The following is a 27,483-nucleotide window of genomic DNA, read 5'->3' on the forward strand; positions in this document are numbered from 1 at the left end:
AGGGACCTGGGGGCAGTGGTAGTGGGCACACGGTCCAGGGGACGGAGGCACAGGAACACAGGGGAACTGGGAGGGCTGCTGTGCGACAGGGGGCGGACAGGCCAAGGGAACCCACTCTCCACGAGGCCCCATCCTCCATCATGGGAGCATACCACCACTCCCAGGAGATGATGGCGACGGTCCTGGTCAAGTTTCAGGAGACCCAGCGCCTGCAGGAGGAACAGTATTTGGGCTTCAGGGAGGAGCTCTGGACCATCAGCTCCGCCCTGGGCACCATCGTAGGGGTGCTGAAGGACATACAGCAGACCTTGAGGGACACCGTGGCACTCCAAGGGGCCCCTGACACTAGCCAGGTTGATGAACTGCCCACCACCTCCGCCGGCGCTAGTGGACAGGGCGCCCCGCCACAGGACCACCACACCAGCACCCCACCCCCTGCAGACGGACAACCACCACGCAAGCGGTCCCTGAGATCCAGGAACAGGACAGAGCAAGATGGCAAGACCCCCGCCAGCAAATGAGAGCACCCTGAATGTCCCCCCACCGTCCCACTTTGTTACCCTGTCCATACTTTAACTGCCCCAGCTCCACTTCCTATGCCCAGATGGGCAGTGCACCTGTGAGACTAATAGACTGGACTCTGCCATGGACATTCCTCCACCATCATCCCTCACCATTTTACAACCCCCCTCCATTTTTGAGCACTTAAATAAACACCCTTGAACCACAAAACATTCTGGAGTCAGTCTATGATTTTGTAAAATGTATTCTCAATGACAGTGTCAAAATGCTTTTTTGGTTGTTAAGGCAACATACCAATGTCACACATCACAAGTCCTTGAAGGATGCATGCAGATGACACACGTTGGTAACCACACCTGTGAAACCGTAATGGAAAGGAACAACTCAGTTACCAAATAATCCCATTAAATGACACACAGGATAGAGTAAGACGTGTGACAGTGAATGGAATGTTAAAAATTAAATGTTCTCACCTGTGTGTCACTGGAAATATTGCTGTATGACTGACTCCCTGTTGTCGTTGTCTTCTTCCTCAGCTTCCTCCTCATCACTGTCCACAGGCTCCACAGGCTCCACAGCTGCCACAACACTGTCATCTGGACCATCCTCCAGCAGAAAAGGCACCTGGCGTCGCAAAGCAAGATTGTGAAGCATCGAGCAGGCGATGATGATCTGGCACACCTTCCTTGGTGAGTAGAATAGGGAACCACCTGTCATATGGAGGCACCTGAACCTGGCCTTCAGGAGCCCGAAGTTGCATTCGATCACCCTCCTAGTCCGCCCATGGGCCTCATTGTAGCGTTCCTCTGCCCTGGGATTCCTCACTGTTGTCAATAGCCAGGAAAGGTTGGGGTAACCAGAGTCCCCTAATAGCCACACACGGTGCCTCTGGAGTTGACCCATCATATCAGGGATGCTGCTATTCCGCAGGATGTAGGCGTCATGCACTGAGCCAGGGAACATAGCATTTACCTGGGAGATGTACTGGTCTTCCAAAAAGACCATCTGTACATTCATCGAATGAAAACTCTTCCGGTACCTGTACACCTGTTCACTCCTGTGGGGGGGGACCAGAGCTACATGGGTCCCATCAATAGCACCTATGACGTTGGGGATATGTCCAAGGGCATAGAAGTCACCTTTCACTGTAGCCAAATCTTCCACCTCAGGGAAAATGATGTATCACCTTACGTGTTTCAACAGGGCAGACAACACTCTGGACAGCACGTAGGAAAACATAGGCTGGGACATCCCTGAAGCCATGGCCACTGTTGTCTGAAAAGACCCACTTGCAAGGAAATGGAGCACTGACAGCACCTGCACGTCAGGGGGGATTCCTGTGGCATGGCGGATTGGTGACATCAGGTCTGGCTCCAACTGGGTACATAGTTCCTGGATAGTGGCACGGTCAAACCTGTAGGTGACGATTAAATGTCGCTCCTCCATTGTCAACAGGTCCACCAGTGGTCGGTACACCGGAGGTTTCCGCCATCTTCTCAATTGTGCCAAATGACTGTGCCTAGGAAGGACAACAGCGAGGATTGAGTCAACCTTTTTCCAGGTATATACCCACAATTACACAGAACACGACACCAAACACAAGACCCTTCCTGTATGTGTGTTGAGTGTAGGCCTAGCTATGTGTGATGCAGAAGTAAATGAAGCCATGTGGGCCCCTGAAATGGCGGCTGCCTGACCTCTAAACTGGGACAATGGGATTGTGGGGTAACTGCGTTGGCGTTGCACACGTCGCGGTAGGCGGTCGTAGACCGCGGCGCAATGCTGCATTGGTTAACATTGGACCCTATGGGTCCCAGGAGCCAATGAGGAATTGCGCCGGCGGTGATGATACGCACCGCCGCGGACGTCACCGCCGAGAAAGTCACCGCCATTTTCTATCTGTTCAATCACTAGATACCTGATCTTCGACAGGAGAGGACCTACACTGCAAGTGCTGCTGTGACCTCGGTCTGGAAGCGACGATGGCTGCTGCGTCTGGGGAAAGGGCCCCTGCCTTCACTGCTCAGGAGTTGGAGAAACTGGTAGATGGGGTCCTCCCCCAGTACACGCTACTCTACAGTCCTCCAGACCAACAGGTAAGTACACTGGGAGCACGTCGTATGGGCTAGGCCTGGGTGGAGAGGGCTGCTGGTTGGAAGAGGGAAGGGGGCAGAGTTCAGGGAACATTAATGCATGTGAATGAATGTGCCACATGGCTAGGGTAGGGAGGGGGGCCACACACATTCACGGTGCGGTTGTTAGTGACTTCTCTTCTTCCCTTTTGCATGTCATGTAGGTCAGCGCCCACCAGAAGAAGGACATTTGGCGTGCCATCGTCAAGGACGTCCGGACCCTGGGGGTCCACCAGAGACGGGGCACCCACTGCCGTAAACGATGGGAGGACATTCGCCGCTGGAGCAAGAAGACGGCGGAGGCTCAGCTGGGGATGGCCTCCCAACGTGGGAGGGGTGCCCGTCGCCCCATGACCCCCCTGATGTTCAGGATCCTGGCGGTGGCCTACCCTGAGTTGGATGGGTGCTTGAGGGCAACACAGCAGACACAAGGGGGTGAGTACAACATCATTCTGCGGACTTGGCGCGCAGTGGAGGGGTCTGGGTGGGGGAGGAGTCCTGTGGGTGTACCTTGGCCAGGCAGACATAGGTAGACTAGGCCCCTCCATAATGCAGGCCATGTGGCTCCCTACCCCGCCGCAGTAGAGTGCCAAGTACAGGTATAGATGCCCCTGTGGCATCCATGTGTGCAGAGGTCCACCATAGCCATGTAGGCCAGATCCCAGGAATTGCATCTGTAGAGGCCAGGAGCACGGCGTAGTGCAGGGGGCTGCTGTGTCTGTAGTGTCCGCCAACGGTCGCGATATGCCATGCACTCAGCCTGTCTTTCTTCTGTCTTCCCCCCCTTTTTCTGCTCTCCCTGTCCTTTTGTACATCAGCATCAACAGGCGGAGGTACAGTGGCACCGGAGCACGAGGGAGCTGCATCCCACATGGCCTTGGAGGGCCACACCAACGACTCTGAATGCACTAGTGGGACGGAGGGCGAGGGGAGCTTCACGTCGGCCACCGGATCACCAACCAGCGACACGGACTCGTCCGACGATGGGAGCTCCCTTGTGGTGGCGGCACCATCTGTGTGCCCCACTTCTACAGGTACAGCCGCCACCTCCCCTACCAGGACCGCCCTCCCAGCAGCCCCTCAGCGTTCGCCCCGTGCCCGCTCACCCAGGAGGGTGGGCATCACCTTTGCCCCAGGCACCTCAGGCCCTGCCCCAGTCACCCCTGCTGCCCTCAGTGAGGAGGCCATTGACCTCCTCAGGTCACTCACTGTTGGGCAGTCTGCCATTGTGAATGCCATCCAGGGTGTAGAAAGGGAGTTGCAACACGGTAATGCATTCCTGGAGGGCATTCATTCTGGTCAGGCTGCCCTTCAGCGAACCCTGCAATCTCTGGCCTCAGCACTGATGGCAGCCATTGTCCCTGTGTCTAGCCTCCCCCCTCCAACCTCCTCCACCCAGACCCAATCCCCTGTACCCCAGCCTATCCCAAGCACACCATCAGACCAGCATGCACACACCTCTACACACAAAAGTAGCTCAGGCAAACATAGGCACCACACAACCCACAGGCACACACGCAAGCATCACCCACGTGCAGACACAGCAACATCCACTGCCTCCACTGTGTACCGCTCCTCGTCGTCTCCCTCCCAGTCTCGTCTACACTCAGACCTGCATGCACTACATCTACAGGCACCAGGACTCGCACAAGAACACCCAGCACCACACCCCGCTTACCTGCACTCACCACCTCCACTCCCATTTACACGTCCCCTGTGTCCTCTCCCAGTGTGTCTGTGACGCCCCTTCCCAAAGTACACAAACGCGGGCACCCACACACCCAACATCCATCCACCTCACGACAGCCTCCAATACCTGCACCTGCACCCAAAACACCTAAAGTGACACCTCCTACAACCACCTCCTCTTCCTCCACTCCCAGACCCCCTCCAACTACCCATCCCAGTGTTCGTCAGAAACTGTCCCTGTGTAAAGTTGACCTTTTTGCCCCCCTCCAATTCATCAGTCCTGTCGTAGCGCCTCAGCCAAAAAGCCTCCAATACCAGTGGTGCCTGTTCAAGGTGTGTGGAGTGCCCCGGCCACCAGGACTGACAGTGTGACCCGGAGCCAAGGCACTGGCAGCCCACCTCCTGTAAAGGCTCTAAAATTGGAAAGTGGCCGACGGGACCCTGTGAAGACTCCTGGAGGCAAAACAACTCACAGGAGTTCCAGGGGGATTGCAGAGTCAGCTGTGACCCCTCCAAAGGTGGGGAAGGGCCAGAGGAAGTCTGCACAGCTTAGTGTGAGCAGCATGGCAGAGAAGGGCGGCATCCTACCCGGCGGTCGGGACGCCACCACCAGCCTGTCGTCACTGGTCATGAGACCACCGCCGGAGTCAGTGTCCAGGAGGGCCCAAGTATCATCACTGGTCAGGAGACCACCGCCAGAGTCAGTGCCCAGGAGGGCCCCGGCTGCCACAGCCCCGCTGGGCAATGAGGGAACATCATGCCACACACCAATGTCCAGTCCAGAACCGGCATGTTAAAGCACCGCTGAACAGTCCAGACACCGCCATGGCAAAGCACCGCTGAACAGTCCAGAACCGCCATGGCGAAGCACCGCTGAACAGTCCAGGACCGCCATGGCAAAGCACCGCTGAACAGTCCAGAACCGCCATGGCAAAGCACCGCTGAACAGTCCAGAACCGCCATGGCAATGCACCGCTGAACAGTCCAGAGACCGCCATGGCAAAGCACCGCTGAACAGTCCAGAACCTCCATGGCAAAGCACCGCTGAACAGTCCAGAGACCGCCATGGTAAAGCACCACTGAACAGTCTAGAGACCGCCATGGCAAAGCACCGTTGAACAGTCCAGACACCGCCATGGCAAAGCACCACTGAACAGTCCAGAAACCGCCATGGCAAAGCACCGCTGAACAGTCCAGAGACCACCAAGGCAAAGCACCGCTGAACAGTCCAGACACCGCCATGGCAAAGCACCGCTGAACAGTCCAGACACCGCCATGGCAAAGCACCGCTGAACAGTCCAGAACCGCCATGGCAATGCACCGCTGAACAGTCCAGAGGCCGCCATGTCAAAGCACCGCTGAACAGTCCAGACACCGCCATGGCAAAGCACCGCTGAACAGTCCAGAGACCGCCATGGCAAAGCACCGCTGAACAGTCCAGACACCGCCATGGCAAAGCACCACTGAACAGTCCAGAAACCGCCATGGCAAAGCATCACTGAACAGTCCAGAGACCACCATGGCAAAGCACCGCTGAACAGTCCAGACACCGCCATGGCAAAGCACCGCTGAACAGTCCAGACACCGCCATGGCAAAGCACCGCTGAACAGTCCAGAACCGCCATGGCAAAGCACCGCTGAACAGTCCAGAACCGCCATGGCAATGCACCGCTGAACAGTCCAGAGGCCGCCATGTCAAAGCACCGCTGAACAGTCCAGACACCGCCATGGCAAAGCACCGCTGAACAGTCCAGAGACCGCCATGGCAAAGCACCGCTGAACAGTCCAGACACCGCCATGGCAAAGCACCGCTGAACAGTCCAGACACCGCCATGGCAAAGCACCGCTGAACAGTCCAGAGACCGCCATGGCAAAGCACCGCTGAACAGTCCAGACACCGCCATGGCAAAGCACCGCTGAACAGTCCAGACACCGCCATGGCAAAGCACCGCTGAACAGTCCAGAACCGCCATGGCAAAGCACCGCTGAACAGTCCAGAACCGCCATGGCAATGCACCGCTGAACAGTCCAGAGACCGCCATGGCAAAGCACCGCTGAACAGTCCAGAACCGCCATGGCAAAGCACCGCTGAACAGGGCATGCACCGGGGAAGAGTGAAATGTCCGCCACATCAAGCATCGTTATCCCATGTGCAGGTGGGACAGGGACGGTACAGGAACTTCCACGGGGAGACTAATCCAGTCTGGGCACCAGTCCCCCTCCAGAACCAGTGGAGGCTGTTATCTACTTTGGAAAGTGTGGCTTTGCACTCCCCAGGATGGAATAGTGGGCAACCCACCCACTGTAGAGACTTGAGAGACTGTGGGGGTCATTCTGACCCCCGCCGGCGGCGGAAGCCGCCCGCCTGGCGGGAACCGCCAGAAGACCGTACTGCGGTCAAAAGACCGCGGCGGTCATTCTGACTTTCCCGCTGGGCTGGCGGGCGACCGCCTAAAGGCCACCCGCCCGCCCAGTGGGAAAGCACCAGCAACGAGGAAGCCGGCTCCGAATGGAGCCGGCGGAGTTGCTGGTGTGCGACGGGTGCAGTTGCATCTGTCGCGATTTTCAGTGTCTGCTAGGCAGACACTGAAAATCAATGTGGGGCCCTGTTAGGGGGCCCCTGCAGTGCCCATGCCATTGGCATGGGCACTGCAGGGGCCCCCAGGGGCCCCACGACACCCGTTCCCGCCAGTCTGGTTCTGGCAGTGAAAACCGCCAGAACCAGGCTGGCGGGAAGGGCGTCGGAATCCCCATGGCGGCGCTGCTTGCAGCGCCGCCGTGGAGGATTCACAGGGGCAGGGGAAAACCGGCGGGAAACCGCCAGTTTCCCTTTTCTGACCGCGGCTTTACCGCCGCGGTCAGAATTGCCCTTGATGCACCGCCAGCCTGTTGGCGGTGCATCCTCCAACCCCGGCCCTGGCGGTCCATGACCGCCAGGGTCGGAATGACCCCCTGTGTCTTTGCACTACCCAGGATGGAACAGTGGGCAACCCACCCACTGTAGAGACTTGAGAGACTGTGGCTTTGCACTCCCCAGGATGCAATAGTGGGCAACCAACCCACTGTAGAGACTTGAGAGACTGTGGCTTTGCACTCCCCAGGATGGAACATTGGGCATGGAGCCCCGTCGTGGATCTGGCTTTGCACTCCTCCGGCTGAGGTGCCCCCCCTTCCCTTCCCCCTGAGGTGCCTGTAGTATTTCTATCTGATGCCCCGGCAGTGTTCTCTCCGTGTGTGGAGAGGTATCTTTTGTGGGCCTTGCCCATGCATTTTTGGACTAGTGGTGCACGGACATTTATATGTGCATATGTGCACTACTTCTCGGAATGTATATACTTTTGTATGATTTGCTAATATATCTGTATATTTTTTAGACATGTATATTGATACATTACAATGTTTGGACAGATTTCGTGTTGTCTTTGCTTTCTTCCGGGGGGGTTGTGGGTTGTTACTGTGCTGTTTGGACATGCATTGGTGTGTGTGTTGTAATATGCGAGGGTGGGGTGGGGGTGGGGGTGTGTGTGTCCCCCTAACGTTTGCCTCCCCTATGTCATAGGTGCGGTACTCACCGTTGTCGTCGCCGGCGCAGGCTTTGGTCTTCGTAGATGAATAGGAATACAAGGGCCAGTAGGATTTGGAGTTCAGGCTCAATGGAGTCCTCCTTCCTCGTGGGATGTGTTCAGGTGAGCGTTTTCCCATAGCAGAAACTGTTTCCGCCGTGTTTTTATCCACGGAGAATCCGCCCCGGAAAAGGTGGCGGGTTGTGATACTGTGGGCGGTACATTGTTTTCCACCTGTCTGTTGGCGGTGACCGCCGCGCTGCTTGTCTGTACCGCCGTGGCGGGCGGTGTGTTAAAGTGGCTGTCTATGTTGGCGGTTTCCGCCACGGTCATAATTCCCTTTTTTTTCCACCGGCCTGTTTGCAGTATTACTGCCGCTTTAACACCGTCCGCCAGGGTTGTAATGACCCCCATAATTTGGTAAAGTTGGTTTTTAAATTGTCAGTTTGAAAATGCCACTTTTGAAAATGTCACTTTTCTTGCTTAAACCATTCCGTGACTATGCCCGTTTGCGGATTCCCTGTCTGTGTCAGACTGACAGTTGGGCGTTTTGTAAATCCTCTCTAGACAGTGAAACAAAGGGAGCTGGGCGTGTAGCCTGCATATCCTGATGGGCCATCTGAGATGAAGTGGAGGGAGGAGTGGTCCCTTACACCTGAATGGGCTGTGCCTGCCTTCAGACAATGAGGTCTCCAACCCCCCCAGTGTGTGTCTGGGGCCAGGCCTGGGCAAGGCAGGATTTCACAAACAAGAGAGACTTTTCTTTGAAGTAAGCCCACTTCCAAGGGCAAAATGAGTATCAGAAAAGCACCCAAAACCACAGACTTTAGAACACTTCTGGAAACCAAGCGGAACCTCTGCCTGGAGAACAGCTGAAGAGCTGAGGAAGAAGAGCTGCCCCGCCTGTGACTGTGCTTTGTGGAAATATCCTGCAGTTGCTGCTTCTGCCTGTGCTAGAGGACAAAGACTGGACTTTGTGGTCCCTTCCTTCTTGTGGAGAACGCACCAAGGGCTTGATTTAGAGCTTGCCACCTGTTGTTTGAAGTCTCAGGGACTGCAAAGACTTTTCTCTGCCAGCACCTGGAGCCTATGGAGAGACTCCTACTCTGCCAAGTTAGCCCCACCCAGTTCCTGGGGCCCTGAAAAGAGAAGCTGGCAGCCTAAGAGTGAGAAATCCATGCACCGACAGCCGTGCGGGGAAAAGATCGACGCAACTCCGATCTGCGGCTGAAAAATCAACGCGCCACCGGCTTTGTGGCTGAAAATCAACGCTCGCCTGCAATGCGACTGGAAGATCGTGTTATGACTCTGATGTCCCAATTCTAGCGGGTGCTGTAAGGGGACTTTCGGTAGCCTGGGAATCCCCTTGAACACTTATCTAGAGTCCCTTGTTGACTCCCGTTTGTTTCTCTTTTCACCATGGTATACTTTTGTAGTATTACATTTGCTTCTTGGGACTGCAAATCCCATAATGCACAGCCTGGTAGTCAGGAAAGCCTGGATTCTTTTTTACATTGTTTTCTATGGGAGTAGTCTAGTTGCTCCTTTTCACTGGGTCCTCTCTTCCAGGACTTGCGAGTGTCTGAAACTACACACACCTGAGACCTCTCCTGTGCAGCCCAGTCATGTGATTCCACCTGGGGTTTTCTACAGCTTGGAACTGCATATAAGCAGCCATTTCCTCAAGATCCTCGTCATGCATTGGAGTTCGATTCCTTTGTGTTACAGACCCTTTATCGGATGGTGTTCCAGTCTTGTTTCTGTTCTGTGCCAGCTTGATCCTGTTTCCTGTTTCTCTGCCCTGCTCCTGATGGTTCCAGCCAGAGTCTGCTCCCTATCTCTTAGTCTTGTACCTGTTTGTTTCTTCCAGAGCCTGATCTCCCTGTTTTTCTGTCCTGCTCCTGCCTTGTTCCAGCCTGAACTCTCTGTTACCCAGTCCTGTTTACTTCTTATTCCTACTCCCTGTATTCCAGCCCTGTTCATGCTTGTTCCAGCCAGAGCCTGTACTCTGTTTCCCATTCCTGTCTCTGTTTGTTCCAGCCAGAAGTTTGTGCCCTGTTTTCCAGTCCTATTCCTGCCTTTGCTTCAGCCTGAGCCTGTTCCCAGTTCCTGCCTCTGTCTCTTAGTTTGTTCCGTTTGTTTCCGTTTCCTCTTGGGTATTTGTGTCTGGTAAGTGTTCTATCAGTCTTCACCAGTGTTTAAGTGTCCTCCTTTGTACTGGGGTTGGCTCCTGGTCTCCAGGAGGCAATTTCAGCCCCCATCTTTTGTCTAGTGTTATACGTTGTCTTTAGTGCCTAACAGTGACAGTGTGCTATTGCTGTTTTTCCAGGAATTGCCACTGTGTTTCCAGCTGGACCCACAAGAGCGTGCCTTGTGTATGTAAGTACTATCCTTGTTTGTGCTCTAAGGGTCCAGAGACAGAATCACTTCTGCTGCCTTCTTTCTATGGGATTGACAGGGTGACTATCTGTAAAAGCAAACTGCACCGAGGCATTGACATTCCTTGTTGCTGTGGGAGGTTCTGCGCCCTACCCTGTGTACAACCCCAGTGTGTTTGTCCATTAGTAATCCGTTTCCTGTTTGTTCATAAAAGGGTTGCTCTGCTTTTACTTTCCTGTTTCCTGTGCCTGACTATAGCTGTCCTTTCCCGTGTATGCCTTTAGCTGCTCTTCTGCCCCAGTACACTACCTCTTTGGGATATTCTGTGACCTCAAGGGGTGTCCCAACTAGAACCCTGATCAGGCCCGCCCGAAACTGTGACAGATTGATGCTGGTGGCTGGAGAAACAACGAGCAGCATCGCTGACTGAGGCTGGTGGGATCGCAACCCGCATTGCATGGTTTTCGGATCATCGTGCAGCTGAATTTCTGACGCAAACACTGCTGGGCATGTAAAAATGATGCAAGGCCTGCTCGGACCTGAGAGTGCTGACCGGATTGACGCATTGCTCTCCTGCAAAGAGAAGAAATGATGCATGCTGACCCGACTGAAGGAGAAACACCACAAGGTCTCGCTTGTGAGTGAAATCGACGCATTGTAAGCTCTTTTTGACACACACTCGCCGGTTATTTTTGATGCATTTTCACGCTAAGAGCGTTAGCGTTATGTTTAAAATTACATGAAGACTCTTTTTTTATTTTTTATTAATGACTTGTGTATTGTGGATTTTTGTTGTTTTGGTCGTGCTTTGTTTTGACAAATATTTTCTATTTTTCCCAACCTGTATTGTGTAATTTTGCAGTATTTTCACTAAGCTACTGTGTGTGTTGGTACAGATACTTTACACCTAGAACTCTGAAGTTAATCCTGCTGCTCCTGCCAAGCTACCAAGGGGGTGAATGGGGGTTAGCTGAGGGTGATTCTCTTTTACCCTGACTGGAGTGAGGGTCCTTGCTTAGACAGGGGCTAACCTGACTGCCAATCAAAGACCCCATTTGTAACATTGGTGATCGGCAGTTGGGATTGGACTTGTATCAGTACTTGACATACAGTGATTAAGTGTACGTGACCACATACTACTTGTCTTGTGATTATGCTTTTTTTCTTTGGGTCTCCTTTTTGTTCTACTTCCATGTTTTTGGTGACCTCTTTGTTGATTTTGGAACTTTGCACTTGTTGCCGTCATGTCTCAATCTGAAGATGCAACAACTGGAGCTGTATTTGAATTAGGGAAACTGAAGAGGTACACAGTTGCTCAATTGAAACAGTTCTGTAAAGATCTTGACTGTCTTGTTAAGAGCAGCGCCAGGAAGGGGGAGCTAAAAAAGGCACTGAGGGCCTGGATGACAGTCAAGGAGGCTGGGGGGCACACAGAGGATGAGGAAGTGCAAAGTCTACACAGTGGTGTAGCGGAGGTACCTGTTACAGCTGGGGGGAGGGTCTCCAGGATAGGTAGCAGTGTCTCATCTAAGGGTCTAATGCCTGAAGAATTGCAGGACAGACAGACAGGCAGAAAAGGAGCACCAGAGGGAGCTGGAGAAAATGAGGATGGCCTTAGAGGTAAAAAAGATGAGGTTAGCTTATGAGCTAACGGTGAAAGAGCTGGAAGTCATGAGGGCTGAGTCCAGCTGGAATGGTGCAAGCAAAAAGCTTGTATCCAGTACTACTGAAGAAGTGCACATGACCAGAGATGTGGTGCCCTACTTGAGGTAGGGAGTTAGCACACACCAGGAGGTTCAGGGGTATGATGTAGCTCCAGTGATGCACAAGGTCCCTGAGGTGGATTGGGGAACTGGCATGGTGAGTCATATACCTACTGGTGGGAGGGACACTCTACTGACTCTAGGTGAGTGACAGGGAGAGGGGTTCCCCACAGGTAGAAGTCCCGGTTATGGAGTGTGAAGACATCCCAGAAGAGTGTGGGTTGAGTGTCAGGGATAGTCAGGTACTGTCTCACCAGTCTCAGGAGGGTGATGTGGGGTGCTTTTTCAAGGCTGAGTCACTGGATGGTTGGGTGAAGGGTACTGAGGGGCTGAGTGATGTAATTGCTGGAGCGCATATGTCTAGTCCTTATTTTCCAGAGTTACGCCAACACCAGGTGGAGTGAGTTCTCTGACCCCAGGGAACTTACACTGGAGGCAGACCTCTGAGTGAGTACCAGAAAGTCTGAGGAGGCATTTTGGGGTGCTCCTTAGGGGGGTGGTCTAGGTATCTCCCAACCAGGTGAGGTAGGGAAGGATTGTAGTGTCCCAGGTAGGTCCCAGTGTAGTGGGATGGGTGAGGGACCACATATCAAGTCTCAGAGGAGATGTAATGGGGATGGGCTGAGGCCCAGGGTGCCCGGGATCCAGTCCCAGGTCCTGGAGGGTTCCAGGAGGGAACATCAGGATGGGATCCTAGCCTGTACCGTAGGGCCATCTGCTGAGGGAGACCCAACAGTGTCAGGAGTACTTGGGGGGGGGTGACTGTAGCCAGCGTCCCACCAGTTCTGGTGTCTGGCAGTAACACTCCTAGTGAGGGGGTACAGAAGTCCAGACAGAGGGTTGAGAGGGGGTTGGGACCCCAGTGGAAAACCTGGAGGATCAGGGGTGAGCTCTGAGAGCAGAGCCCACCAGGAATGGCCTTGGTGAGACCATTTCTAGGTTAGGGGGAATCCAGACTCTGCCAGATGGTCAGGGGTCAGGAGACCTGCGCCAGCCAGACTCTTGTGTGGCCCTTAGGGACGATGTGTCCCTTGTGGGGGGTAAGTGGGGCCCCCAATGAAGTCCTGGTGTGTCAGGCAATGGTTCAACTGCAGGGTGATGACTCTGGGATGAATGATCAAGTTCAGGGGGTAAACTCTGACCTGGTGGGGGGTAGGTGTGCCCCCCAGGAAGTCCTGGTTGTCAGGCAGTAGTTCAGTCTGAGGGTACAGACCCTGGACTGGAGGATCAGGTGCAGGGGGAAAACCCTGACCTGAAGGGGGGAGTGGTTGCCCAATCACCCCCCCCCCCAGTGTGATTTCTAGGGGTACTCTCTCTGAGGGGGGGTTGCAGAACCCTGGGCGTATGGGCAGGGGAGGGTGAGACTAACCTCTGACCCCAGTGCAATCTAAGGGTACAGACCCTAGATTGGAAGGCCAGGTTCAGGGTGTCCCCCCTCACCTTGAGGAAGGGGCTACTGTTAACAGTGCCTCTACCATGTTGTTTTCTGGGGGGCCACTCCTAGTTGTGGGGTGCAGGACCCCAGAAGGGAGGGTCGGGGGAGGAAAGCCTCACCCCTTGCCCTCGTTCAACCTGAAGGCACAGACCCCAGGTTGGAGGACCAGTTGCATGTTAACATCCTTGCACTGGTGGAAGAATTGGGCAGGACTGCTTCTACAAGCACCTTGACAATTGTTGACTCTGAGGGTGCTGCTCCTGGAGGGAGGGTACATAGCCCCAGAAGGGAGAACCAGGGTCAGGCTGTCATCCCTGATCTGGTGGAAAGGAGAGTGGTCAAAGGGTGCCAGGCACCTGAGGCTACCGCCCCCCACTCTCCACAGTCACAGTGGTTGGAGAGGGCAGAGGTTGGGTCTCATCCCTGACAGTTGTCAGGGGTCACTGTGGCTTGATGTCCTGGTGGGCAGAGTTGCCCCGGGTGGGGGACGAGTGTCACACCCTGAGAGGGTAGTAGGCAACACCACTGTGTTGGACCTGGTGGTGCTATCTGCCCACTGGGATACATCTGTGAGCAAAGTAAGGTTCGGTGCTGCACAGATGGTATCTGCAGACGTGGAGAAGGGTTCCCCATGGGTTAGATTAGTGGGCCCTGAGAGTATGAACAGAGGGACCCAACTGAAGTAATGAAGGCATAGAACTGGAACATGCGCCTGCCGTTGTTGACCTGGGTCCTTGTTCTATGGCCCCAATCAGGGAAGTACATCAAGGTATTGATTGTTCTCCCCTGGCTTTAGGCTGGTAGGAGATTGTGTTGGACTTTTTTGCTTATGCAGGGTCATCCCCAATCTTTTTGCCTCCTTCCTCTTATTTTTTCTGACCAGTTTTTGTTGGCTTTAGAACTCTGAGCACTTTACCACTGCTAACCAGTGCTAGAGTGCATATGCTCTCTGGGTAAATTGTATTGTTGAATGGTTTCTCCATGATTGGTATATTTGATTTACTAGTATGTCCCTAGTAAAGTGCACTAGAGGTGCCCAGGGCCTGTAAATCAAATGCTACTAGTTTGCCTGCAGCACTGGTTGTGCCACATGAGTAGCCCTGTAATCATGTCTCAGACCTGCCACTGCAGTGTCTGTGTCTGCAGTTTTAGACTGCTAAGTCGACTTAGCAAGTGTACCCACTTACCAGGCCTAAACCTTCCCTTTTCTTACATGTAATACACCCATAAGGTAGGCCCTTGGTAGCCCCAAGGGCAGGGTGCAGTGTATGGTTCAGGTAGGACATATAGTAATGTGTTCTATATGTCCTAACAGTGAAATACCTCTAAAATTCAGTTTTTACTGTTGCAAGGTCTATCCCTCTCATAGGTTAACATGGGGGCTACCTTTAAATATGATTAACATGTAGATTACCTTTGGGAACGGATAGACATGTGGAGTTTGGGGTCTCTGAGCTCACAATTTATAAATACATCTTTTAGTAAAGTTGATTTTAAGAATGTGTGTTTGAAAATGACACTTTTAGAAAGTGAGCATTTTCTTGTTTAAACCATTCTGTGACTGCCTATTTGTAGATTCTCTGTCTGGGTCAGTTTGAAAGTTGGGCTGTTTGCACCTCTCTATAGACAGTGACACAAAGGGAGCTGGGGTGTAGCCTGCATATCCTGATGAGCCATCTGTGCTAGGAGGAGTGGTCACTAACACCTGAAAGGGCTGTGACTGCCTCACACAATGCAGTCTCCAACCCCCTGGTGTGTGTCTGGGCCTGGCCTGGACAAGGCAGGATTTCACAAACAAGAGAGACTTTTCTTTAAAGTAAGCCTACTTCAAAGGGCAAAATGGGCATAAGAAGGGCACCCAAAATCACAGACTTTAGAACACTTCTGGAAACAAGAGGAACCTCTGCCTGGAGAAGAGTGAAGAGCTGAGGAAAAAGCCTGTGACTGTGCTTTGTGGAGCTATCCTGCAGTTGCTGCTTCTGCCTGTGCTAGAGGACAAAGACTGGATTTTTTTTGCCTGCCTTCTTGTGAAGAGCTCTCCAAGGGCTTGATTTAGAGCTTGTCTCCTGTTGTTTGAAGTCTCAGGGACAGCAAAGACTTCTCTCTGCCAGCACCTGGATCCTCTGGTGAGAGTCTTACTCTGCCAAGTGGTGCCCATCCAGTTCCTGGGGCCCCAAAAAGAGAAGCTGGCAGCCCAAGAGTGAGAAATCCATGCACCGACCGCCGTGCGGAGAAAAGATCAATGTGACTCCGTTCTGCGGCTGAAAAATTGACACGCTGCCAGCTTTGCCTGCAACGCAACCGGAAGATGGAGAAACAACACGGAGCATCACTGTGGGAGGCTGGTGGGATCGCAACCTGCGCGGTGTGGTTATCGGATCATCGTGAGGCAGAATTTCTGACGCAAACACGGCTGGGCATGTAAAAACGATGCAGGGCCTGCCCGGACCTGAAAGTGCTGACCGGATCGACGCATCGCTCTCCTGAGGAGACAAGAAACGACGCACGCCGACCCGACTGAAGGAGAAACTACACAAGGTCTCACTTGTGAGTAAAATAGACGCATCGTAAGCCCTTTTTGACACACAGTCGCTCATGCAGGGTTATTTTTGATGCACCCAAGGTACATTTTCACGCTAACAGTGTTAGCGTTGTGTTTAAAATTACATGAAGACTCTTTTTGGTTTTTAATTGATAACTTGACTTGTGTATTGTGGATTTTTGCCATTTTGGTCTTGTTTTGTTTAGATAAATATTTTCTATTTTTCTAAACCTGTGTTGTGTCATTTTGTAGTGTTTTCATTAAGTTACTGTGGGGGTCATTCCGACCCTGGCGGTAAATACCGCCAGGGCCGGGGACCGCGGGAGCACCGCCAACAGGCTGGCGGTGCTCCCTAGGGCATTCTGACCGCGGCGGTTCGGCTGCGGTCAGAAGAGGAAAACCGGCGGTCTCCCGCCGGTTTTCCGCTGCCCTAGGAATCCCCCATGGCGGCACAGCTTGCTGCGCCGCCATGGTGGATTCCGACCCCCTCACCGCCATCCTGTTCCTGGCGGTTCCGCCCGCCAGGAACAGGATGGCGGTGAGGGGTGTCGTGGGGCCCCTGGGGGCCCCTGCAGTGCCCATGTCAATGGCATGGGCACTGCAGGGGCCCCCGTAAGAGGGCCCCACTTTGTATTTCAGTGTCTGCATTGCAGACACTGAAATACGCGACGGGTGCCACTGCACCCGTCGCACACCCTCCACTCCGCCGGCTCCATTCGGAGCCGGCCTCCTCATGGAGGGCTGTTTCCCACTGGGCTGGCGGTCGCCCTTTTGGCGGTCGCCCGACAGCCCAGTGGGAAACCCAGAATGACCGCCGCGGTCTTTTGACCACGGTACGGTCTTCTGGCGGTTCCCTCCAGGCGGGCGGCTCCCGCCGCCCGCCGGGGTCAGAATGACCCCCTGTGTGTGTTGGTACAAATACTTTACACTTAACCCTCTGAAGTTAAACCTGCTGCTCGTGCCAAGCTACCAAGGAGGTAAGCGGGGTTAGCTGAGGATGATTCTCTTTTACCCTGACTAGAGTGAGGGTCCTTGCTTGGCCAGGGGGTAACCTGAGTGCCAACCAAAGACCCCATTTCTAACAGCAATAAAGAAGACAAAATATTGCATAATATTGGCCTCCAAGCCTTGCCATAAAATTAAAAAAATAAGAGGGGCAGTAACATCTGCTGCATGCTTTCTTCCAGAGTTGAGCTAGGAGCTAAAAAACACTAAATATTAAATAAAAGGAGTCTAAGAAGACAGACTAGGCTGTTCTCTAAATTACTAATTTTGTCCAACAGTGTCCAAGGTACCCTCTAAACTAAAAAAAAAACAAAGCATAGCCATTTAAATACAGCTCCACATTACTAGCACTACCTTCTAACGTGTGCTTATCAGTGTTACCACAGACCAGAAAAAATTCTGAACTAAAATTTCACTTTGAATATTGTCACACAGTGTACATTCTTTTTCCCTGAATGATGCTCTCTACATTACATTCCACATTGGTGCCAATCATCAATTGTTGGGGTTAGTACCAGTCCCCATTATCAGTATTCACAGTAAGAGTCCTATTTGATCAGCAGAGGGACCAAATTCTCGTTAAATTTTTACAAAATACTGGACGCAGCAAATAAAAAAAATGTTCCCTTCAGACACGCCACACATCATCTTCACTGTCTTAAAAGGTTTTCTTTATGGTTCAGCCCTGAATAATCAAAAACTTATAAACCATGTTTGCATTACCTTGTTGTTTTTTCAACACAATGAAACTTTACCTACAGATCAAATATGGTCACTGTGGTTGTGTCACTACACACTTTTGACTATAATCTGTGGCTTGATCCAGTACAATGAAATGGCTACCTCTTATTAAGCATGCATAACTTTTCCACTATGCAATATTGCTGCTGTACAGTGGAACTGTCCCAAAGTTGGAAGATGGCCGTGAACTTGTGTCTATTCAATTTTTTAGACACCACATCGACACAACTTCCTGATCATTGCAACGCAAGATTTTGAAGTAGCCTTGCACTGTTTGGGTTTCACCAATGTCACCACCACACAAACTAGACTTAAAAAGCAGGAGTGATAACATTTTACTGGTGTCACTGTCCAAATTCTGTTCTCTCGTACCCTTTTTTTGTGTGAAAAGAGCCCTTATCTTAACCGTACTGTCAGGTGAGATCCTCCCCTGAAATTCCTAGAGCCACCCATTTGCTTCTCTGTGTCTTCCTTTTACTTCATGAAACCAAATCTTATGTCTGAAGACAAGCACGTACTCCATCAAGAAACTAGAATATGATAATGTTCCTCCTCCCTTGAAACTTGTCACGAGGGTTTAAATAAAACCGGGTTGGGTTGAGGTAGATTTATTAGATGATACCCCGTCTATAGCTCAGTAACTTCCAACTGCTGATCCCGGAATCCACACATACAGTTATCCCCCTCATGTGCCAGGATTGAAACCTTTCCTGACCATTATAACAAGGCATACAACTTATCGTCACATTATTTTGGAAGTCAATATTTTGGCTATGATGTTTGTGTCGCATGATATTTAGGATTCACTGGATTAGTACTAAACCACCCCTAAACCAGTTGCTCACAAAATCAACAAGCTTGAGAATGAATTGGTGAGATGCTGGGCACACGTGTGATTACTATAAAGCGTAATGCAAATTAGGTCATTGGAATGCAAAGATGAGTAACCACTGACTATATTGTTAAAATGGATCCGGTGGGATTACAATTATTTCAAGATATATGACCTAAGAATGAGTTAAAAAGGGAAAGCAGGGAAAGTATTGGGGCATCCTGGCACAAAGCTGCCAAGGGGAAACAATGTGAATACTATTCTTTTACTAGAAATCAGGTCAGGATTTACATGCAATTATAGAGTTTTATGCAAGCATCAATACCAAAAAATAAGCATTGTGCTTCATGTCAGGCTTAATGGGCAATGTGTGACTCATTAATACAACCTTCGTAGGGAGTAGGGAAGAGGAAGTTGTGAGTTATCACGAATGTGCAAAGACCAAATGTGCACTCAGTAGTCTTAATTACTTGTGTGAATCAACAACTGCACAACAGCAGTATAACACTCACACCCTTGTTTCCCTGGTAACAGCTAGTGGAATGCATCCACAGGTGATACAGAAATTGTATATTTCAGACCTCTATATTATATTGCAGTAAAAAAAAAAAACATTAAGACACATGCAATGAAAGGTCAGTCCTATATACTTTGTCAGTGGTTGTCCATCGAACGACTAGCTTTTCCAATGCCTGTTTTCCTTAGTTCCTCAATTTGAAGATATGTAGACTTCCAGTGCTGCACAAATTCACAAGGGGATTAACACCTCTACTGCATTGAACAAATATGTGATGGCTTGCTTCGCTTGTGCAATGATACCCTAAAAACAAACATATGTTACATCTGGCATGTATTTTAATGCCAATCTCTGGCTCATGAAGGTAGCGGCAAGAAGAGAACAGAACTCGATATGCTCTCTTTGTTTTATACCATTGTTTACTTTCTTTGTTGTACCACAAGACACTTAAAAGCGCAGAGCAGGATGTTGCTGGACTAAGGATGGTAAAATGGTTAAACTCTGTGATGTCGTCAAGACCAAAATGTATGTGATGTCATCAGTGCTTATATGTAATTATGAAAATAGCATTAATTGTGTAAGGCTACAAAGGTTTTCATTGGGAGCCTCTTGCGTTGCTGTCACGTGCTAGTATTACTGAATACTAAAGCTGCTTAGTCTTACCCCTCCCCACATGTCTATTTCCTCCACTATCCCAAACGTCTTGTCTACTGATCTCAATCTTCTGGGTGCATTTTCATCCCTGCTCTCCATTTCTGTTTTCGCACCTCCTTCATCTTTCTTTCACCCTTTTCTGTTTTTTTCCTCTCTTGCTATAAAAGTGCAGCCATTTGCACAAATTAAGCTTTGCCACTTCCCTAGCATTTTGGTGAATCGACTTCCATGCTATCTTTCTTAGACCACACTCATTTCAGCTTTTTCCCTCTTCAATACAGTATGTCACAGGGAGTAGTAATATCCAATTCCAGTGGCGGCTACCACTCAACAGGGGTGGTCTCCCAGGACGGTAAGGGGCAGGGGGGTGATACAAAAATAAATAAAAAGGTTTCCAAAAATGCTTACCTTCCAGGGAGATCCGTTTGTCTCCCCTCTGTCTTCATCATCTTCCATCTGGGCTGCACACAGGCTCCCAGACAATCACGGCGCTGCTGTCACTAGCATGACAGCAAGATGTGATTGGTCTGAGTGGTCTGCTTCAACGCTCAGACTGGGAGTGGGAGCCTGTGCATGTTCTCCACTCGGCTGTGCAAGACAGATGGGTAGAGAACATGTAAAGTGTGCATGTCTTTTTGGCTGGCCCAACACAGCCGTACAAACAGACATGTGCACTTTGTGCTGCAAAACCCCTCCTACAGCCTTCCACCAGCCCCCTCCCTCCAGCCCAGTCCCTCCCCTTACTCCTTTTATTTTTCCTTTCCCCTCAATACAGTGGGGTGACGCTCCTCTGCCTTAGTGGAGGAGCCATCCCTGTAAAAAATTCTTAAGGGTATAGGTGTGCCTTTACAAGTACCTTTGCTTTAATAATCCTACTGAGAGAAAGCTGCACACCGAGGCAGGTTTAGGATATTATAGGCTGCCACCGCGCCTTACCAAAAGTGCTCTCCGCATCACTTTACAGAGGCTACTGAAAGCTCTATAAATATTGAACTTTCCGGTGCTTTCGGGCTCGAGTTTCAGATGTTTTTATTGTCTATAGCAAATGTCAACACATTAAATACGAATTCCACTGTGGGGTTGATGCTTGGAATTGTTTAATTGAGACGTTCTTGAAACTCTCCTGTCTCTGATGGGAAACAGAAAGTGAGCGCGTACTTAAAATTAGATTAACATGAAATCACGATAAAAGCCCCTATCTGGGTGCCCACTGAAGTATACCGTTCGGTAATGGAGGCAGGAAGCGGATGCTCCACTAAATAGTGTATTACTACGCTACAAAGTATGTTTATTTCGGATACAACATCCTTAAAAACACACATATACATAATATAATAAATTCATTGCATACAGATCACATCAGAGTTAAGCTCCTCTATGATATGTAAAACAAACAATGTCATATTATTGTATGCAAATTCAAAAATTCCGTCTGAAATATTGCAGGTGGAGAAAGATCTTAAGTGCTATCAATTATTTAAAAACTACAATAAAAATATTGGACTAAAAAATCAGTGATAACTACTAGTAAATCATAATGCATGATGGAGGTTGATCTACATTATAGCATAGAAATTTCTTTCGTGTGGCCCACGTTGAAGACAGAAATTTTGCAAGGTTGGTAGTGATTACACATCAGTACTGGTCCTCAAAATTCTTAGTGCTGTTTCGCATTGTCTTATCCCTAGAAACGGCTTAATACATCTATGACGGGTTTTCATGCGTGTTACAAAAAAAAGTGATGCAGGAATTCAGGGCCATATTTATGCTTTTTTAGCGCCGCATTTGCATTTTTTGACGCAAAAGCGGCGCAAATTTACAAAATACAATTATATTTTGTAAATTTGCGTCGCGTTTTCGTCAAATGACGCAAATGCAGCGCTAAAAAATTATAAATATGGGCCTCAGTCTCAATTCTGTAAAACGGGCATAGGATGCTCGGACATTATTTCTCTACCCAACGATACAGAAACTACTGATCGGCAAAATGTACTTTCCAAATTTAGTATACAACTGCTTTGCTAGGTGGCATGTAATCTTGCCAAGAAATGGTTCAAACGATGGAATAAATGTGTGGTTTAAAAATCTGTCAAACTTTCCGCTTTGCATTTACACAGCTCCTGTTCCAATATATGCATATTAAAAAAAAGCTTTCATTTTTCTTTAATGACAGACTTTCGGTACTAGTTGTGCATACACAGGAGATTCCCAGCGAGCAGATAGTTCCTAATTATAGAGCATGTTTTTAACATACGCTAGCGAACCAGTTCTCATATAGACATTCGTACGCACTATTTCCTCGTGGAGTAACCTGTATGGACCTAGTTCCTCCGTGGACCTCAATCCTCACCAATCCACTAAGGGTTACAGCCTTACTGTGAAAGAAATTGGATACCCACCTACATCTAATAATTGGGATAGATGAGGAGAGCTCTGTGGAAGATTTAATAAAGCCTGGATTCATTTATTTTCGACCACTGCTAACCTTGTATCCCTAATGTGTCCACACAACTCTGATCCATACAAGGCCATCCCCTTAGCTTTCATGTAATATATTTCTAGGGCTGGAGAAATAATTCTTATCTTTGTGTTCTTGTACAATTTAGATATAGCCCTAGATTCCGGTTGTAACTTTAACGCACTCTTGTTTATCTGCTGCAATTAGGAAATATTACTAGTCAGTCTGACCCCTAAATAGTCAAATTCTGAAACTTGCTCCAGTATTTCATTGTGTGCTTTAATGCCATTCTTCGTGGATTTGAAAGGGTTGAAGGACATACATTTCTTTTAGTGTTTAACTCCAACCCCGTTTCTGAACAAAAGATTGGAGCTTGCAACCCGGCAGCAGTTTCAGAAATAAGGAGCGTGTCATCTGCAAACAATTATGCCTGTACTCTTAGGGCTCCTATTTTTGGGGTATTATTGCTAGGGAAGTTTGAATATTTTACTACATCATGTATGTCGAAAGAGAAGAGGGTGGGGGACAGGACTCCGTCTTGACAAACTCTTCTCTATTCTAATATGGCTAGTCAGCTCACCTTTTTTCCCCATCTTACTTGAATATAATTTGTTTCATGTAATCTTATTAGGTTAGATAAAACATTAACAGGAACACCCAAGGAATCTAAAACACTCCAGAGTTTATGACGAGGAATTAGATCAAAAGCTGATTTCAAGGCCACAAATTCCATATGCAAGTGTCCCTTCTCTAATATCACAGTTTTCCGGGCGCTTAGGAATAGTGAATGTATTTGATCAATTGTGTTGGTCTCCGGGTGAAAGCCTGCTTGAAATTTGGAGGGGAACTTATTATCACTGGCTCACTTTGTGAGTTTCCCAAGTACTTGGAGACAGAAAAGCTTCTGTATCCTGTCAGTCAAACTGATGGGCATCGTTACAGGGATCTTCACGACTGCCTTTCCTTCAAATGGGAACAATCTCTGTATCATGCCTGGAATTTGGTAGCTCACGACTTTCCAAAATACAATTTGGGAACAAATAGGGAAATAGGTCCCATATATGAAATTCCTATGGATACAGATCTCCCGGGATGCAATCAGGCCCTGTGGCCTTTCTGGGAACTATCAAAGTAAGGGTATCATGGGATATTGTTAGTGTAATAACGAGAGGGCTTGATGATTCATTAGTCTTAGATAGACCTTAATCTATTGACCCTCTAGGCACCTCATCAACTTCTGAATATAAACCCTCAAAATGCTGCCCCCAGACTTAAGGCTGGAGATTGAAGTCAACTTGGAAAATTGAGTGGCAACTACAGTGAGCTACTAGATTCCAGAATGTTTTATTATCCCCTATTCTGGCTGCGATTGTCAGATCCTATTGTCAATGCTTCAGTCTCCTGATTTGATCTGGCTTTAGACAACAAATGCTTATGACTTTTCCCCGCAGAATGTACGTGCTCACAGGTATTAGCTTTAATGGATTTCATTAAGGCCACCTTAGCTAGACTTCATTGTTCGTTGCACCAAAGATTCTTAGATCTCTTCTTAAAAGGACCTTTGAATTCCCTGGTGAAAGATTTGCATAAGGAATCAAACAGGTATTTCAAAAGACATTTCGCCCCCTTTCCAGATACTTAATCTACTTCCCATAAACTCCATGGTATTTGCCACTTTCATATAAGTTTGAGACATTAAACTTGACTGGTCTATTACATGGGACCACTTTAATGCCTGCTTGTTATCCAAAAGACTTAATTCCACAGAATGTGGGACATTATAGACATTGACATTAGATGATAGATACCCTTTCATTGATAGATGTAGGGCATTGTGAGCACTGTCATTTCTCTCAAGGATTTTTATGTCCACCTTGTGCGACCACAGTTGGAGAGCTAACATAATGTAGTCTATTCTACTTAATTGATTAGCCTCATAAAAGTAGGGGTGTCTGGTACCTCAGAGGGGGTCCCCATTTACAGGCTCTGAGGCCTAAATTTGTTGTCATCAACAAATAACTAGGTAGAAAGAGCAGACTATATTTTACTAGTGTGAGGTCTAGTTGTGGAATTATCTCCCCAAATGGCATCTTCCTCCTCGTAAACCCCAGTTTAGAGTTGCCAAATGGCTCAACGGTATCATTAAAATTGCCTGCAACTATCTCAGGCCACAACCAATATAAGACTCAAGACTAACAAGTGGTTTAGACATCTCATTTTGACCATTGTTCCTATTGTAAACATTAAATATTTGAAGATTCCTGCCATCAACTGAGGTAATCAATAGGCCAAGTATTTCAGTGGAATTTATAGAAAGCTTCGTGATTCTGCAACTAAATGCAGTTTTTATTCCGCCAGGTTCTACTCTCCGCTTTGAGACAGCTTCAATACAAAAAGTTATAAAGCCACATCTATAAACCAGCTCCACACACCAGGTCTTCCGGAATAAAAAATGTCAAAAGAATCAATAAAGTTTCCCCACCTTGGGTATGAAAACTTGGATTTGAGGCCAACAGTATTTAAAAAAAGTTAATTCCACTCATCATTGGTTTTAGTCAGAGGTAGAGAGGAAAGCTGGTGGGATTCCTGCATGTGAAGTCAATCTACTCTTTCCACTACTGGACAAAGTTCTTTGGGGAGATCTTGGAGGGTGAATTGAACTGCAGTTTACTTCCTCCCTCGCAAAGGATGGACTGTACTTTAAACAAACATTAGTCAGCATAGGGGCTGAAGGCCAGAGCTCCAGTGCCATTAATCCATTAGCCAGGTCCTGTGATAGCAAGAACATTTTGTCATCATCATAGTCATCTCCAATTACTGCATAACGAGTGGCCTTGACAATATCTGAACAAATTAGTGAAGTTCCTTTGTGAGCATCCTGAATCTAATGGATCACTTTATTAATCAATAAGTCTCTACCTTCTATAGTACCACGAATAACTCTGGCCACATTGTGCATACATATAACCTCTTGAGAAAAGATGGCCTGAGTCTGAAGGGGCTTAGAAAAGACTTTTCTAGCAGAAAACACAGGAGAAAGATGTGTTCTAGTAATATTCTCTTGTGTGGGGAGGGGTGGAGCAGCCGTTTAGACAAACAATGTTGGATGTGCCTGCTTCCCTTCTCAGATAAATGAGGTGCTCCATATGAAGTAGCAAAGGTGGTTCTACAAGTGGACCATCCTTTCTCAATATTATGGGTTTCTAGCCACGAAGTGGCTCTTAGTAATGGCTTCAGGGGTTCCAGGTGACAGCTTCCATCAGGCAGCTGGAGGCATTGCTTGTCCATAGCAACTGAGCTAGCAATTGTTGTAAAAAAGGGAGAAATTGCTGTAAGTTGAATAGTTAGCCACAGGACCAGTGCCCTGAATTCTGCTAGCTCTGTCTTAAGGTCATTCACAAACTGGAACATTTTGCAGTTTTGATTATTTTTTTGGATGTTGCTATTCAGAGAGGGGTGAGCTGTTTCCAATATTAGGATTGTGTGGGGTAGCACTTTCCTGCACTGTCAGAATAGCAAATCAATTTTCACAGACCTTAGTAAATTTATAAATGGCCAAGCAGGAATAGGTTCACACACTGTCACAATTTGAAGAGGCTCTGCAAGAAAACACACATTTGTAACAACAGAGGGAGGTCTTCTCTGGAGGCCGGATGTCTTACATGGCTTACCAGTCTTCTTCAAAAAATTGTTGCTATTGGTTTTGCTATTGGCTTACTTTCAGGAGGAAAACTTGAGGTAGTGGGTCTATTCAGAATAATTTAAACTTTTAGCGTCTTGCTTTTATAAGGCAGATTAGAAGATGTATTTATAATGTCATTCCAATTGAGACCCCAGCTGCCTTTATTTTTCTGATTATTATTTGCGAGTTTCACAACACTCTCTCCCCACAGCCAGATGTATGCTTATAAATTACTAGGGAAAGGTTATTGACCTTATTACTGACACAGTACTGCTCACAATATGACAATCTCTTTAAAACTAAAAAAAAGACACATATCTTCCATAACCATCCCAAAACCATGGGGGGAGGGGTGCCCTGCCCAGCCTCTTCTATACAATGACGGGTGAAACTGTCCTGCTCTCTTCCTGGTCTTTGCCCACAATGTAGGCAAGAAGTAACACATTTAAAGGGCCTGGTGCCACCTCCTCAGAGTCACAGCAATATAGGCTTTGGAGTCCTTCAGCCATGTCAGTTTTTGCATGTCCTGTGATGCAGGCAAGTAGCGATGAATTTGAAGGGCCTTGCCACACTTCCTCAGAGTCACTGCAATATGGGCTTGGGAGTCCTGCCCCAAAGTCAGTTTCAGCACATCCCCTACATAGTGTATTTATTAGAGCCCCAGTACACTACTCCTGCCACCTCCTATACCGCAGAGCAACTGTCACTAATCTAAAACACAACATTTTAACTGACCATAAACGTTTTGCATCACAAGCATAAAGCTACATCCCACTACTACATAGGTAGCTCTACAACGCTTGGCCCACCTATCTCTACCCCTTGGAGAATCACTGAAAAGAAAATACATGCCACACACTAAATAGAAGAAAGATAACCAAAAGTACAAATTAATAAAATACTTGCATAATAAAATACAGGCAAGGGTTCCTTCCAAATCAGTCTTGTGATGAGCGTTCAACACAGAACAATTAAGATGAAAAATAGTCCTTTAAATATGTTGGCCGTACCACAACTCGCCCACTTCTGCTCCTACCCATACTGCCACTTTCCTCCACAAATATCAAGTTTGAGTTGTCACACACTGCTCTCACTTCCTCCGTCCTTCATCAGTCCTGGAACTTTCACTCCTTCAGCTACGGCGACATCCAACCATTTAGATGTGTGTAGCTTTGAAGCCTTTTTTACATCCAATCTCCTCACACAAACTCTTACATCTTACAATCTTGCTTATGTTCCATACTTTCCCATCACTCAATCTTGCACAGTTTTCAAAAATATCTTCAACCTTTAATGGTCCCTTTCAAACTCTTCCTTGATTTTTAACCCTCACCAATCACACTCCTTAGTTCCACCATCCAACAGCCATGCCTTCTATCATAATTTCTTTTGTAAACCTCTTGAGCCTTCAACACTGCTGACCACAATGCTTGTCTTTCTGCAGCCATCCATAACAAGTTCTCCTCCATGTCAGGTTGCCTTCCCTGCAGAATGATAAAGGCGGCTAACAAGTAACTATGGCAGTAATGAAATTTTAACAAATGTTCTGACTTCCAAAATCCAATCCAG

The sequence above is a fragment of the Pleurodeles waltl genome, chromosome 7 (genome assembly GCF_031143425.1).
Source record: "Pleurodeles waltl isolate 20211129_DDA chromosome 7, aPleWal1.hap1.20221129, whole genome shotgun sequence".
Taxonomy (NCBI): domain Eukaryota; kingdom Metazoa; phylum Chordata; class Amphibia; order Caudata; family Salamandridae; genus Pleurodeles; species Pleurodeles waltl.